We start from the raw sequence: 15,560 nt of genomic DNA on the forward strand, positions 1-15,560 counted from the left end.
CACCTGACTCACAACAAAGTACAGATGTTCGCTATTTCAGATATTTGTCACTCATTTTGATTGCTGATGTCATGCTCTCTGTAACATTTGAAGGATTCACAGATTTTTAAGTTCAGAGGGGACCATTTTGATCACTTAGTCTGACCTCATGACAGGTCACAGAACCTCACACAGCAATTTCTGCATCAAGCAAATAACTATTCTCTGAGCTACAGCACATATTTTAGAAAGATATCCAGTCTTGATTCAAAGACTTCAACTGATGCAGAATCCACCACATCCCCAGGAAAATAATTCCAATGGTTAATTTCCCCCACTGTTAAAAATGTGCATCTTCTAGTATGAATTTGTCAAGTTTCAGCTTCCAGCCATTGAATCTTTTTAGACCTTTTTCAGCAAGACTTCTGAGCTGTCTAATCTCTTCCCCAGGTATTTATTTGTAGACTGTGATCACATTCTCTCTTTTGAGAACAGTGTGTGCTGCATGCCCATGCGGAAAGAACTCTGGGTGCAAGGGCTGTTTCCAATACTGGACATGGTGTGATCTTCACCATCAAATATAGCTGCCATCGGCAGACTTTCAGAGAATATGTATCCAACTCATCAGGCGTGCATCTGCCTGATGGGGGAGGCAAGATCAAGTCTGTACTGGCCAATTCAGTATTTGAATTTCTGTGGGATCCTTCTGGATAAGAGGCACAACAATTGTTATCCTTAGTTAAGTCTTAAAGAAAGTGCTTTTGGTCTGTCCGTTCCATCACTCATTTAGAGTAATAGGGATGAAACACTAGAAGAGTAGTGTTTTACATGCATTTTGCACCAACTCAGCATGGATATAAATAGAAGCACTGATTCATATTAGTACTTTTAAAACCCAGGTGCAGTTTGTAGAGTTCAGGGCTCTAGTTGTCCGTTCTAGCTAAGATATGTTTGTGCACAAATGAAGAGGATGCTTTTATGACACTTTTCTATCTCCTCCTATTCAAGCTGTCCAGAGACTTAACTCCCAACATGCCTTAGAGAAGCTCTTACTCTCTCAAAGCTGACACAGACCTTTCAATCCTGTTCTGGGAGTAGGGTGACCAGACAGCGAGTGTAAAAAATCGGGACAGGGAGCAGGGGGTAATAGATGCCTATATAAGAAAAAGCCCCCCAAATTAGGACTGTCCCTATAAAATCGGGACATCTGGTCATCCTATCTGGGAGCCAAAAACCTCTGGAGCACAGTAGTCCTCTTGCTATGCGCTATCCCCTGGCCACACCCTTTGGCACACTCCCTACCCTGGGGAAATTGAAAGTGGTGGCATTTGGAACAAGTGTAGTTGTCTCTACATCAGCAAAGGAAAGCTTTACATTGGGTTTTTCTTCCAGTGAAGAGATCCACACTGCTTTTATGGCTTCTTTATGCTGCTGGAGCCATGTAAAGCAGATTCAGGGCAATGGATGAATGACCCCAGGGGACTGATTTTCCTTGTTGTTAGCTTTTTTATTTGCTCTATTTCTTGATGTTTGTTTTTTCTCCTTAGTTCTTCTGAGCCTCTAATGGAATGCTGAGAATTTTTCAAACAGTGTCCTATTTCCCCTGCCTTCCTTCTCACCAGCCTTTGAGTCCCTGCATCACAACTATTGTACCCCCAGTAACTGAGGCCTTATCTACATTAGAAAGTGATGCCACTTTAACTTTACCACTATAGTTAAAGCAGTAAACCCCTAATGTGGCCTCTAGTTATACTGGTATAAAGGTGCCTTATGCTGATAAAATTGTGAGCTCGCTAGTGGTTGTACAGACGTAACAATTTTGGTTAAAAAAAAAAAAAATCATCCCCCCCCAAGCCAAAATAATTAAAGCGCTATAAAGACTGTGTAGATCAGGCTTCAGAGTATTGGGTGGGACCAGAGAGGCTACTGTTATGTTAATTGATCTGAGGCTCTTCTCTCCATAACCCACCCCAGACTGAGTGCTTTGTTTTTGTAGCATTTCCATTCCCTAAAAGTTTTGAGAATGAGTGACCAGGAGAAGAAATCAGTCATGGTCTTCCCATGTGGTGGTTAAAAACACTATTATTAAGCAACAGAACTGGACCCAATAGGATCTTTATTGATTACTTGTTGGCACAGGTTAGCTAGTTGCATGTTGGTAAGCCTGGTGTGTAGCTCTTGATTTGTTTCTGAAATGTCTAAGGAAACAGATAGTAGTACTAATTAGAAGCAAATGTTTAATTAGTGGAAGAATCACTTGGCCTAAATTACTTTGAACTTTTAAAATGAGTCTTTCCCATCTCCTCTTTCTTAGCTCACAGCCTTTAGAAGCCTGCCTGATTTAACTGATGAAAGACATGTAGCTAGCTTTTGAGCGATGTATCTTTTCTTCTTCTAGAGCAGAACACAAGTTTCGTGTTCATGTCTTAAGTTTTTGTAATGATTTGTTTTTTATTTTTCAAATGGCTAGATCTTTGCTGACTCCCCGGAGCCACACCCAGTGTTGTACTGAAGTCCCTAGGTAAACCAGTTTCTACTTTGATTCATTTCACTTAGCAACAGAAATGTAAGTCATGGCCTCTTGTCCCAGTGGAGTCCTCTAAATGCAGTCTACATAACAAAAGGCAAAGGAGCCAAGTCTGAGTTTAATTTCTGGACAACTGTTTATAGGAGCCTTTATAAAGGCATTCAGTTCAGGAATTGTCAAACATCCCTTATTCAGAAGCCATATAATTGAATTGTAATGTATGAGTTGCTGTATTAAAATTGGATACCACAGAGAGGTTGGAGGGCAGTGGAATATAGAGCTTTTCCCTCTAGGTTGCTCATTCAAATCTGGCCTGAGTCAGTCGTTCACAAAAATTGTCACTGTTTAATTACCTGTGTGAAATGAGTTGGTGGCCTCAATTCAGTTCCCAGAGAGATTTGCACATCCCCAAAGCAACCAACTGGCACTAATTGGCACCCTATCTAACCATTTGAGCAGGGAGCCAGAGGTCTGAATGGGAACTGATCTACTCACTCAACCTTAGAGATGTTCACTCTGGGTCAGAGTTGAAGAAATATTAGTAGGCTAATATGTGGAAATCTGCCTTACAACTGGCTACATTATACCTATGTCATGGTGAGACAACTCTATTTTCTATGGCACCATTCATAAACTCTAAAATCATTTCTAAAAACATGAAATTTCACTGGATATAAATGTACAGAATTAATTTGCTAAACTGTGAGTTAACATCAAGGCACAGGAAAGTAAAATTAAGCCCATCCTTGATTAGGGTTTAGTGAATTGTGTGACGGGACGGGGAAGAAAACAGTTGCATTTAACTCGCCTTTGTTGTGATGTCTTGAAAAAGCTTGACAACAATTAGGCTGGTTGATGTGTTGAGACCACTGCCTATTCTGCTGACCAATATTGTGTCTTTCTTTGCTTGTACTACCCCCTCCTCCCCGTCTGTCAGTATCGATCTGTTGTCTCTTGACTTATACTTAGATTATTAGCTTCTTGGGGCAGGGACTGTCTTTTTCATTTTTATTTATAAAGTATCTAGCACAATGGAGTCCTGGTCCATGGCCAAGGCTCCTAAATGCTAAGGTAATACAAGTTGTTGTTGTTGTTCATAAAAAATATGGGGAAAATTTCAGATTCCTACAGGGACTTAAGTATCTGGTATATGTGTTTGTATGCTCTGCAAATTTGTTGTCTTTTTGTCAGCAGGAAGAGTATTTATTTACTGCTGGTTGAACAATAAAATAAAATTGGTTTGTGAATAGATTTGTGGGGATTTACTGTTCCTTATGAGCAGATATAGAGACAACCACTGGAAATGTTCCCAAATCAGAAACATTTCACAAACTTTTGCACAAATTATTATTTATCAAAACACTGTACTCAAAGTCTCTTGTTTGTTGCTCTCCTGTTTACAGAGCATGAATCATCCAATCAGGGAGTGGAAACAGAATCATGTATCTCAAGTAACTAACTATATCTCATGAATAGTGAACAGTAATAGTGAATAAACCATAGTCTTAAAGTTAGTTGGGCCATACTGTTCAGCAGATACCTTAGAAATATGGAATACATTCACTGAAAATCAGTGCTGGCTCACAAATAGTTTGACCAGCTCTAACACTAAGTCCTTCAAGGCATAAGCTTAGTTCTCTGCTTGCTGATAAGAATGGAGCCTAGGAACTGCATATAGTATGTATATTTCCACAAAGCCAAACCCATGTGATTGGGTTCATCATAGGCTTATATTACTGAAGTGTTGATGATGTTCCTCTAAGCTGCAGTTTATTATCTGTATAAGGTAACAAAGGAAACGAGGGTCACAACTACTCATAACTGAAATGATAAAGTTAAGAAAATAATGCCCATTCCCAGTCATAAAACAATCTTCTCCTCTTCCCCCCAAATGCTCTGTCAGGGGGATGATTCAATGCTTGGTTATCTGACCGACTAAAACTGGAACACAGAAGGGAAGCTAATGATTCTTATCCCCTAAGTGTAGAATTATCTTCCGTGTAAAATGGGAGGGTTTGAAGCCTGATCGTATTCATAACACTGTCAGTGGGCCTGAGAAGAAAGCTTACCATTTTCACCAAAACAATGCTCCTGTCTTTTCCAAAATATTTTTTATGGTCCCAAAAACTCCTTAATTCCCTGACTGTGGAAAATTTAACTAGGTGCAAATGCTGTATATCAATCTAACATTTACGACTCTGGACAATTTGATGTCTCTCCCTGCATTCCCTATAACAAGATGTATCCCAATGGTCATTGTGTCTGACTCTTAAAGTTAATCAAACAGCAAAGAGAGATGGCGAGATTTTCACCATAAGGGTCCAGAATGTGTCTGCTCCTGATATAGCTGTCTTGGCAGGCACAAGGGTTTTCTGTCTACCTCCTGTGAAGTCCAGGTATGCTTCCCTTGTACTCTGGGGAGCTTTAGGTCTGTTGCCTCCATACTTCTCCGGGACGAAGAGTAGAAGATTGAGCCATGGTCCCCAAGTCCCTTCCACACTTCAGCAGGACCAGCGCACTCAGGGCCGGCGCAACCCATTAGGTGACCTAGGCGGTCACCTAAGGCACTAACATTTGAGAGGTGGCAGCCGCCCTGGTTGTTGGCGGTATTTTGGGGGCAGGACTGTCCACTGCCTCTGTCTGGGGTGCCATTTCAGGGGCGGGACCTTCCACCTCCTAGGGCGCCAAAAAAGCTGGTGACGCTCCTGAGCGCACTCAAGGAATAGCCTGTATCTCATAAATAAATGTAGCAGTGTGCTGGTGAGGCCTGTGGCATGGTGTGGGCTTTGCACTTCCCATTGTCTGGCTAATCATGTATGGCACAACCTAGTTTAAATGAATTAAAAATAAAATGATTAATGAAACCTAAAGTCAGTTTCCTTTGAGCTGCCTGGTTCAAGGTGATACATGAAGAAGCAGAAATGTGGTAGTCCCAGGGCTGGATTAAGGCAAAGGGCCCTAGAGCCCCAGCTCCTGAAGTTCCATGAGATCAGAATCTCAGTTCTCATTTAAAAAAAAAAAAAAAAAATTCTAGCCTCCATGGATGCAAAGAAAAGCATGAGTGTAACTGGTGGCCATTTGTGTGTGCAGAGAACCTGAAATAATAGCTCCAGGCAGAGGTGTGGGAACTAGGGGTGTGGCAGGTGCCACAGAACCCCCAGGTTTCACAGTGAAAAGATTGCAGGTGCTGAAAGAATGAAGCTAGCATGATTTCCCAATTCTTGATAATCCCAGAGCTGTGCTGAACCCATTTGGTATGAGCAGGAATTGCGCTTTTTCACATTACTTTTGAACAGGCTTGGTTTACGGTTTTGTTACCTAGCCTTCAGCACGCCTGGTATAAAAAGTGTTCCAGTGCCTCTGGCTCCAGAAGATGTGAACTGCTCGCTTAATCTTATTTCTGAAATCTGTTGTCACCTCTGAAAGGGTGGTACCATGGTGTGATGGCAGGCCCCATGTGTGTTTTTCCTGGGGCCCTGGAGTACTTTATTTCCACCCTGGGTGATTTCCCTTTGTTTGGCCTTTGACACTGGAATTAAACTGCCCATCTTTGGGCACCTAGGAAGATACAGTTCCACAGGGAATGATGGAATTCACAGTAGAACAAGAAAAATTAAGCCCTATTGAGAATATCTTTATTGTAGAAGAGCTGACTACATACTGTAGGCCTAAGCACGGCCAATGTGTGTGTGAGTGGTTGCACATAGGACATAATGGTTACAAGCCTTTGAAGGTCATGAATGCCAAAGAGGGAGAGGATTTACTTAGAGGGGTTCAAGGAAGAATAACTAGCAATAATGAGATAAAATTAAGACAAGAAAAATGTGTGCTGCATAGCGAGGAAAGCTTTCTGACATTACCATTACACCCTGAAGAAGTGTCCCAAAGGGATGTGATGGAAACCCTATCACTTGAGATGCTTAGGATTAGACTAAGTAAAATAGTGGAAAATATACTGGCAGGAAAGGGGAATGAGGTAAAGTGAGGGGTCTTGTACATCACTACTATCTACAGTTCTTGGCTCTGTTACTGTTTCTTAACAAAAGCTTTGATCTTTGAGTAGAAGGTAACCATTAGCTTCTGCGGTTCATTTCCCTATGTTCCTCAATTGACCAGTACCGCTTTGAGCCTTTTGTTTTTGTTTGATCAAAAAGCATCCCTAGAACTCACATCACTGCTGGGGGAGCAAAAGACCACACTCAAAAATCCACACTGCAAAAATGAGCTGGTTCTGGATTGCTGAGCAGGGCCTAATCTTACTCTTTGATCTTGTGTACCATAACATTAATTTGGTGGTCATGTGACACCATGAAGTGGGACTGCAAAGTGCCTGGATGTTCTGAGGTAATAGCTACATTTAGCTTGTGCCTGCTAAGTTTCATGATGGGGCAAGAAAATCATCTTCCCTCCCTTTACCATTCCTTGTAATTTCCATAAGAAACTTATAATAAAGCTATTTAAATGATAGCAATATGCATTCTCTTCCTGGCACTTGAGACACTGTAAGCAAAATTGCATGCAATGTTGCATCAGTCCGTGGAAACCTGACTCTATTGTTATCATTGAAACTAATGGCAAAAACAAGTGGCTACTTTTGCCTTAGCATCTTTTTTCATCTCCCACATTTTCTCCCTTCACTTACACCCCCACATAACCAACCAAACATTTCATTGTATTTGTGTGCTCACCCAGCGATATGGAAAATGACATACGTCACCACTATAACTTAGTGAAATGTTAGCACGCAATTGTGTTTTTCCTGAGGTGTACTTTGGGTATGGAAATTGCTTGCCCTTAGATGCCACCTCAGTCCTATTTATCTCTGCTTTCAGAAAAATCCCTTAATACTTTGTTTTCCTTTTTTCTTATTATGATCACTGGTGGCCCTAAATATATCATCTTTACTTCTCATCCTTGTTCTTGTTTTTCCTTCTTGTTACAGAACCTCTATTGTCCCTTTCAATCCATTCAGTTCATAATTGTAAAGGATTTTTTTAATTTGTTGTATTTTAACTATTATCTCATAGATTTTAAATATTTTGAAATAAGATCAGGGGTGGCTCCATGCCCCAGCTTGCTTGGGGTGGCAAGCTGCGGGGGGCGCTCTGTCAGCACAGCGAGGGCAACAGGCAGGTTGCCTCCGGCCGTTTGCCTGTGGAGGGGCCGCTGGTCCCGTGGCTTCGGAGGACCTCTCACAGGCAAACCACCAGAGGCAGCATGCCTGCTGTGCTTGGAGCGGCAAAATCCCTAGAGCCGCCTCTGCATGAGATGATTATATAGACCCTCTAATTTTTTTATTATGTGTTCAAGATCCTCTTCATTTTTCCTAATGAAATAAGGTCTGTCTTTCAAAAACCCTATTTCTCCACTCTGAATAGCAACTGCTTCCATTTGTCAGGGCTTTGTTACTGTTTGTTTATTTGCATAAGAGTAGAAGCTAGAGGTCCCAAATGAGATCAGAACCTCATTGTGCTAGTCACCGTCAAAACCTATATTGAGATAGTCTTTGTCCCAAACAGTTTTCAATCTAAATAGACAAGAGAGACAAGGGCTGAGGAAAAAAAAAGCATTATCCCCATTTTACAGATGGGGAGCTGAGGTACTGAGAGATTAAGGTCAGACATGAATCTGTGCCTGAGCTGGGCATTGAATGCAAATATCCTCAATCCCAGGCAAGTGCCTGAACCACAATGCCTTTCCTCTTCATCCTTCTTGCTTCAGATCTCTTCATCAATGAACATAGCAAGTACTTTGAAATTCATAGGCTAAAAAGTCCCGTTTCCCATTACTCATGAAATTCAAACAAGAACTTTAGTAAGAGGAGATTCTTATTATTATTTGCACTGATGTATGAGATACAGATCAGATGGATGAAACGTAATTGCTGATATCCATATTCTGTGTTTTGTTTAACTCTTAATTTTATTTAACGGAAGCGTGACCACTCAAATACTGGCTTGATGATTTCCAAGCACTTGTTTGTGCTGAATTAAGCACATTGCTAAACTTTGTACGTTGCTGCTGACAGTTGAGGATTGATTTTTGTCCCTAGAGAGATGTCTTTTTGTCTTCAAAAGAAATTGAAGTTGATTATTGGAGCATTCCATGATAAGAGAGAGACTACTTTATGGATATCTTTGTACCGGGAATTCATTTTCAACTGAGTAATGTCAGCAAGGTCATGTTTTTCCTGGCACAAAGAAAGAAGGGTTAATTGACAAAGAAATTCACATGGACTTTTAGGGTAAATAAATAAGAATGAAAATTTTCCAAGTTCTGATCAGGAAGCTTTGTTGTTCTTTTTGGCTGGTAGGTTCGCAGTTGGCATAGATAAGTTTGACTACCCAGCTCTATCCTGTCTGTTTCTTAAATATATTTTAAAAAGCACTGAAACTTTTAGCCTTAATTGCCAACTTTTGTTGAGAACAGAGGTAGGACTTGTCAGGAATGGCAGTGTCACAACTCCAATTGACCTCCCTTGGCTGGACATTCATCAGGCTGCTGTGAGGTTATTCGGCTGCTGGATCTCATGTGTTTTAGGTCCCCAAAGTCTGAACAAAATCTAGACATTGCTGCTATCTAGAAGTGCACTTTGGGAGCAGATCCGCATTTAGTACCCTGTTCTGAGAATTGCAGCCATGCAGCCCTATAGTCCAGCCCCCTAGAACCAGTGCTAGCCACTCAGACTCTTGTAAGATTCTAGTGTCTAGGACACAGTCTAGTGTCTAAGATACAGGTGATTTTTATATGCCTCGAATTATGAAAATGTTATTTTCAGGTGACAGACCACTTGCTTCCATCACTTTAGGGCTTTAAAATTTGACTGCCAGTAGAAATCTTATGTTAGGAGCGTTTATTTGTTGAGTGCTCCTAAAATAAGACAGACACGCGTGTGTCTCTGTTTATATGGGTGTCTGTGTATATATGCGCATGTATAATGTGCGCACACACATATATCTCTGTATGTGCATGCATATCTCATCTTTTCTTACATCATAAGAATGAAAAGGTCCCAAGCATCTGAATAACTGGGATGAGTCCACAAATTCTAGAAAGAGAGGTGGCTCTACAGAGTTTTGAGATGGTACATTCCAGCTTGTTTGTGAGGTGTGCAGACATCACAGAGCTCTCAGGTAAATGTCTCAGTGTCATGGCTACAGCTCCCTTTTGTCTCCCTGCACACCAAAATTTCACACTCTTTTACCTTCATCTTTTTATTTAGTCATGCTCCCAAGACCAAAGTATCTCCAGAAATGATGCATTTGATTGGTCCTTCAGTGAGGTGCCATATGACAACCTGAAGTCACCTGTTTTCACCTGCTGGCAGCCATGTTGTGGTAAAGCATGGTGGTCAGTGCAAAATCTCTAGTCCTTCACCACTTTACAGCTGAAGAAAGTGTTAAGAAGAAGCTTCCTCCAGGTAAGACTCATGTTTGTGAAATCTCCCTCCAAGTAGCTCTAGGTGTCTGCAGACTCTAAACCCCCTTTCTTTGGACTCTTGTCCAGATATCTTACCTGAGAAGCCTGAAGAACTAGATTATCTCATTAGTATGTTTTAGGGGCTTGGCTACTGATTATCAGGATTTAGATTGACCCTTTGATCATTTTGCGGACCCAGATATTCCTTCCCCAGTTACTTCTGTAACATTGTGTGATGATGATTCTGTCTCCTCTCCTTTTAACAATTGTAAGGCTATGACTAAACCTTTCTGCAGTTCTGATAAATGCAAGAAAGAGTCCACAATAAAGTAGTTCTCAAATCTCTTGATCTGTGCTCCAGTCAGTGGAAAAAAAACCATTCCTATAGCTCACCATATTCTATAGTGTTTTGCAAAGGATTGGCAGATTGGAATCAAATGGAAATCAAGGTCCAGGAGAAAACAATAGGCAGTTTTTAGGCTATGGTAGGGTGGGAATGGAGGATAATATGATGTGAAATGCTGGGGCTTGTCTGTATTGCTGGGTAGGGACTACTGTGGTCAGCAGTATGAATTACTCCTTGTTCCACTTGGGGAAGTTTTAATAGTGACAGGATCTTAGACTGTCTTAATAAATGCACTATTCTGCCAGGTTTCTTTCAATCGATGGGTCATGTGACCCACACAACACCTTTTTGTGTCCCACAGATTGATCAGCGCTTCTAAAAGCCAAAGAAACCAGCTAAGTAATATTACCAATATCTTCCCCTTCCTTTTGGTTTTTCCTAAGATCCTGATAATTCTGATCTCTTCGGTGAGAATTCACCTATTCCATTGTTTAGACAACCTTCTGATGAAAGCCCATTTGTTCCTGAAGTAGTACAGAGGCTCCCAGAGGCTGCTTCGGTAAACCACTAGTCAGTGTGTGCTGTGTCTCCCCCCTCATATACAGGGTGTGAGTGTTTGTTTCAGCCCACAACTACTAAACCTGGCTCTTCAGCTCAAGCTTTCAGCTATGGAGGTCCCCATTTCAATCTCCTGGGTTGGGCAAGATGGCTGCCATCTTTGGTTGCCACACTTTGAAGTCTTTCAACTCCCTAATTTTGAGATAATTGCTCAAAAGAACTCTTATGCATGACCTCTCCTTGTGGGAATTTGCTTGTTTCCCTGAAATGAGGTTTCTTTAAATTAGTTCACACCGTCGTGGAGGATGGAATTCAAGAAACCATAGAAAGATTTTCCACCCATGAGAATTGCTATGGATTCTAGTTTATAGGCTCAACAACCAATCAGGGTCATCATTCTTACCTTTTCTAGAGTCCCACTTTTCCCTCAGTTACCTTGAGCTAAGAACTGACAGTCTGTTAGAGAAGCAGGAAGTTCCTGATTTATTTCAGACACCTGAAATCCTTATGTAGCCAGACCTTTCCCCTGGCAACTGTCTCACCCAGTTGAATGTTGGCAAACTGTTTTTAGATATTAGGTCTGCCTCTGCATCTTATCTGGATTATTTTCTAGGCAAGACTGTACTGCATACATCTCCCTTTTTCATCTCAAAAGCCAACCTCAATAACCTTAACCAGCTTATTTCTGTACTGTCCTTTGATCTATGTGTTTGGTCCTGTTATGTCACTGTCTTCCTTCATTTTTTCCCGAATTATGTACCCAGCCAGGGTCAACTGATTGCCAGTCGATATAGGCCCTACACCATTGTCCAGCCTGATCTATGTTATACATACAAAATTTGGGGAGGAGGGCTCCTTCTAAAATAGACTGTGGCTGAAGTGGACTTTGTTGATTTAATATTTCACTTTTACTCTTTCATTCTTCTGCAAACATGGCTAAGCATGAATACTCTGCCTGGGACATGTTTGGCCTACTGAGGGAGCACTGTGCTAAGGTTTGAAAATCATGGAGATCTCAATATGCTTTTGAGACACAGACAAATGGCAGCCTGAAATTCACAGTCATGTTTTGCAAGCTGTCATTTAGGATTTTACAGCATTTCAACATTTATTAAGTTCCTATAAGGTTTTGTCTGTATTTTAATTAAGGAATTAGTATATATAATTTTACTGGCCACAGGATAATATTTGTTATCTGAAGTGCAAAGAATTAGCTCCTGGATTATTATCCAGGACCCAGTAAACTTGTTTTTTACTGGTTCTAATTTATGTGTGTTGATCTAATTGAGAAGGTGTGAATTTCATAAAATTCAGTTGATAATTGTGAAGGATGGGGGGAAGTAGGGTTTTAAGCACTAATGCATTGTGAATTAGATGCACAGCTTCTATTGTTATCAATAGGAGCTGCATATCTAATCCACCAAGCGTGATACTGAAGAAAATATACCCTGGGATGTCAGGTGTTAAGGGAGAATGGGCCTCTCACATTCTTTGCACTTACAAGCCTGCTGTAACCTTTCGACACTCTGTCTCTCTCAAGTTTTGTTTCCTGAAAGGAAAAGGAGGTGAGAGAAGAAGGGTTAAGAAGGCGTATTGTGCGGAAGGTCCGTTTCAAAGTACTGTAGCTCAGCTGTAAGCTTTCCCTTTTTCCTAGAATTAAATATCCATTTCCTTTTTGAAGAAGTCTGCATCATTAATGTAAAGTAATTCAGTTCAGAATTAAGGCATTAATATCCTACTGAGGGCAAAGCCAAGAGAAGTATCAACAACTATAGAACTAGAATCATTGTGCCCTATTATGTATTGCTTATTGAAGATTTTTCTGTGTCTTGAGATGCACATATCTTAGTGTCCTCCACCCCCAGTGAAGCTGACCTTTTGGAGTTGGGATTAAATGACATTCCCTTGCATGAAATCAGGGGTAGGAGTGTTTAAGTAATCAGATGTATAAACTACCTTTGATCACCAAGGATCCCAGGACACTTCACAAACCATGGTCCATGTGCTCTGTCCATTGCATAGCAAGAAGCAAAAGTGCCTTGAACTCAAGCAAATTGGGCCATAAGTGCTGGGTGGAGAGAGTAATTATGGGCTGGTTTCCTTCACCTGTTTGCTGTCTCTGAGTTTTAAAAAAAAGATTGGGGATGTCACTGTGGAGGGAGAAACTGTGCAACGTATGCTCCCTGTGTGAATATTCAGCTCTCTAAGTGAAAGAACTTGCATGGCTGATTGCATTGAACCGAATTACCCACAGAAAGAAATGGTGGTTAATTGGTCTCCAACCTCCAGGAGTTCTGAGATAGAAGGGGAGGATATAGGCCTATACAGTCTATGGAAAGGAATAACATCACCCTTCACAGAGATACAGCCACCTCTGGAATGGACCACGACAGCTGCTTATATATAAAGAGTTTAGGACAGGAAGTGAAAAATATCCATTCCCCTATGGAATGGTAAGAGGAACCCCTTACTTAAGTCAGTATTTGATTCTGGTAATTAAAAAGTGCCATTTGGTCACAGGAGAGAGTATGGAGCCTTGCAGAATCCCACCAAGGAGCTGTGCAATCCTGGCTATCATCTTGGATTTGCTCCTCTGAAGAATGTGTCCCTATTACAGGTTTATAGCTTTCTCTATGAAAGCTTATTTTGAAATGGCTCATGTTACCTTTGCTTAGCTGAAATGTGGCAGCAGTGGAGAGGTAATGTTAGAGCCAGAAATCAGGAAAAGGAAGAGCCATCAGCCAGGGAAATCAGCAGTGCCAAGTGAAGCCATTATTCTATTATTATTTCCAATGTGTAGGCATTGTTTTAAGTTACATTAAAAACATCCTTTAAATGTCTCATTAGTTGTGTGGTATATTTTCCACATTAATCCATCCAAAAGAAATGAGTGTGATACTACGATGTGTTTCCAAGTGGAGTCTTTGGGGAGTGGCTTGGTTTAAGGTTTGTGTGTTAGGGGGAAACCTGAGATAAAAGGCAGTTCCTCAAATTTAGGATGCTTGAAAGATCACAGATGGCAGAACATAGAATGGATTCTCCACTCCTTAAAACTGGCCAGAAACAATTGCCTTTGTCCCTCTTCCAGGTTTCCTGCCTTTTGTTTGCTAAGCTTAGTTTATAAAATCAAGGCCCTTCAGCCCCTTTCTGTATAATGGCTTGATCCTTGAAGCAATCCAGCATGTGTTGAACTTTACTTTTGAGGGTAGTCTTATTAAACTCAACAGAAGGAACAACGTGCATAAAGTTACTCTCATGCTTGAGTGTTTCCAGAGTTATGTCCTCAAATTGCATTTGTCTCCCAGAGAGTATACATATATGCTGAAACCCAATAGCAGAACATGGTTGAATTGCAAGTTGATGAGGGTTGACTTAATTAGCTGTCTTGCTTTAAATTACCAGGAAATCCTTACATGAGTGGACATGCTGTGTGTATACCTATGGACACAATCATCTTATAACATTAATTCAGCTGTATAGTGTATCTGCTGTGAACCATTGTTGAAGAGTTCTGTATATTAAATATTACTTATTCATTCATAAATATTAAAGCTAGAAGGAATTATGATGATGATCTACTCTGATTTCCTGCATGTTACAGGCAGAATATAAAGAGATATCAGGGTTACGTCTACACTATACACCACTGGTGGTGTCATGTAGAGTACATGTAGCTACATGCGGTAGTGAAAAGGAGGTTGTGCCCACATTGCGGGGTGGTAGCTACATGTGTCAGTGAAGGGCTCTGACTGAGGTGAGGCAGCGGAAAAAGATTTCCTTTCCCTGCAGCTTCCTTTCTGCCAGAGCCTTTTCCCCCACAGATGGGAAATGCCAGGTTTACAATGGCTTCAACGGCTCCATGGAGCCTGGCCCATGCTCAGAAGGAGCCCCGGCCTGCTCCGCTTCACTGCACCCCAAGACCCTGCTGGCTCCCCCTCCCACCACTTGCTCCTCTTGGCCTGCTCAAGAGCTGGCTGAGGGCTCCTCTCCATCCCCTGGCCCCACCTCCTGCTCCTCTCTCAGCCCACTGGCCAAACCCCAGTACACCTCTGGCTCTGGGCAGTCTCTGCTTCCCACCACCCGTGGGGCCCTGCCCGTCTCCTCAGAGCTGAGCCACCTGGGACTGGTGCAGAAGCCTGGCCAGTCTCAGCCAGGGATGTGTGTGTGTGGGGGGAGGGGGAAACAGTATGGGGGGGCTTGACTGGGCCCCTCCAGGCAAGTGCATCTTGAGGGACCCTGGCCGGGGCAGGTCGTGGCTTGGCTGATTGCATCACTGCCAGGGGCTGAAGCGATTCCTGGCCCTGGGACCAGCCCCGGCTGCACCAGTGGTTTCCCTAGGAATTGAAATTAGGAGGGGTGTTCGAATTTACAGGGGGGGTATCAGGACCAATGAGATAAATAAACTAGATATGAATAAAGTAAATGTTTTGTTAGGATTATGCAAATTTAACATAAGAATAATGCATGTTACACCAAAACACCTAACAGGTCTAGATTTCTAAAAAAAATATACATTTGAAAAAAAAAAAGGTATTTAATTTAAATTGACTTTTGAAAAGTAAGTCATCATGGGGTAAGAGGAAAGTCCTCTCATGGATCAGTAATTGGTTAAAACATGGGAAACAAAGGGTAGGAATAAATTATCAGCTCTCAGAATGGAGAGAGATAAATAGTGGTATCCCTGAGGGGTCAGTACTGGGACTATTACTGTTCAACATATTCACAAATGAT

The 15,560-nt window shown here is 41.6% G+C and overlaps 1 long non-coding RNA gene across 3 annotated transcripts in view; it reads left to right on the forward strand.

The window, feature by feature from the left end:
• The window catches only part of LOC116815468 (uncharacterized), a 325,990-nt gene that overhangs the window by 106,476 nt on the left and 203,954 nt on the right, over nucleotides 1–15,560 (forward strand). Inside the window, exon 5 of one of the 3 annotated variants that reach the window (XR_012657152.1) lies at nucleotides 2,450–2,500. The exons of the other annotated variants lie outside the window; for them this stretch is intronic. This is a non-coding gene — a long non-coding RNA (uncharacterized LOC116815468). The remainder of the gene's footprint in view (nucleotides 1–2,449; nucleotides 2,501–15,560) is intronic. 3 annotated transcript variants of the gene reach the window in all.

Source organism: Chelonoidis abingdonii, chromosome 1 (assembly GCF_003597395.2).
Source record: "Chelonoidis abingdonii isolate Lonesome George chromosome 1, CheloAbing_2.0, whole genome shotgun sequence".
Classification (NCBI taxonomy): Eukaryota; Metazoa; Chordata; order Testudines; family Testudinidae; genus Chelonoidis; species Chelonoidis abingdonii.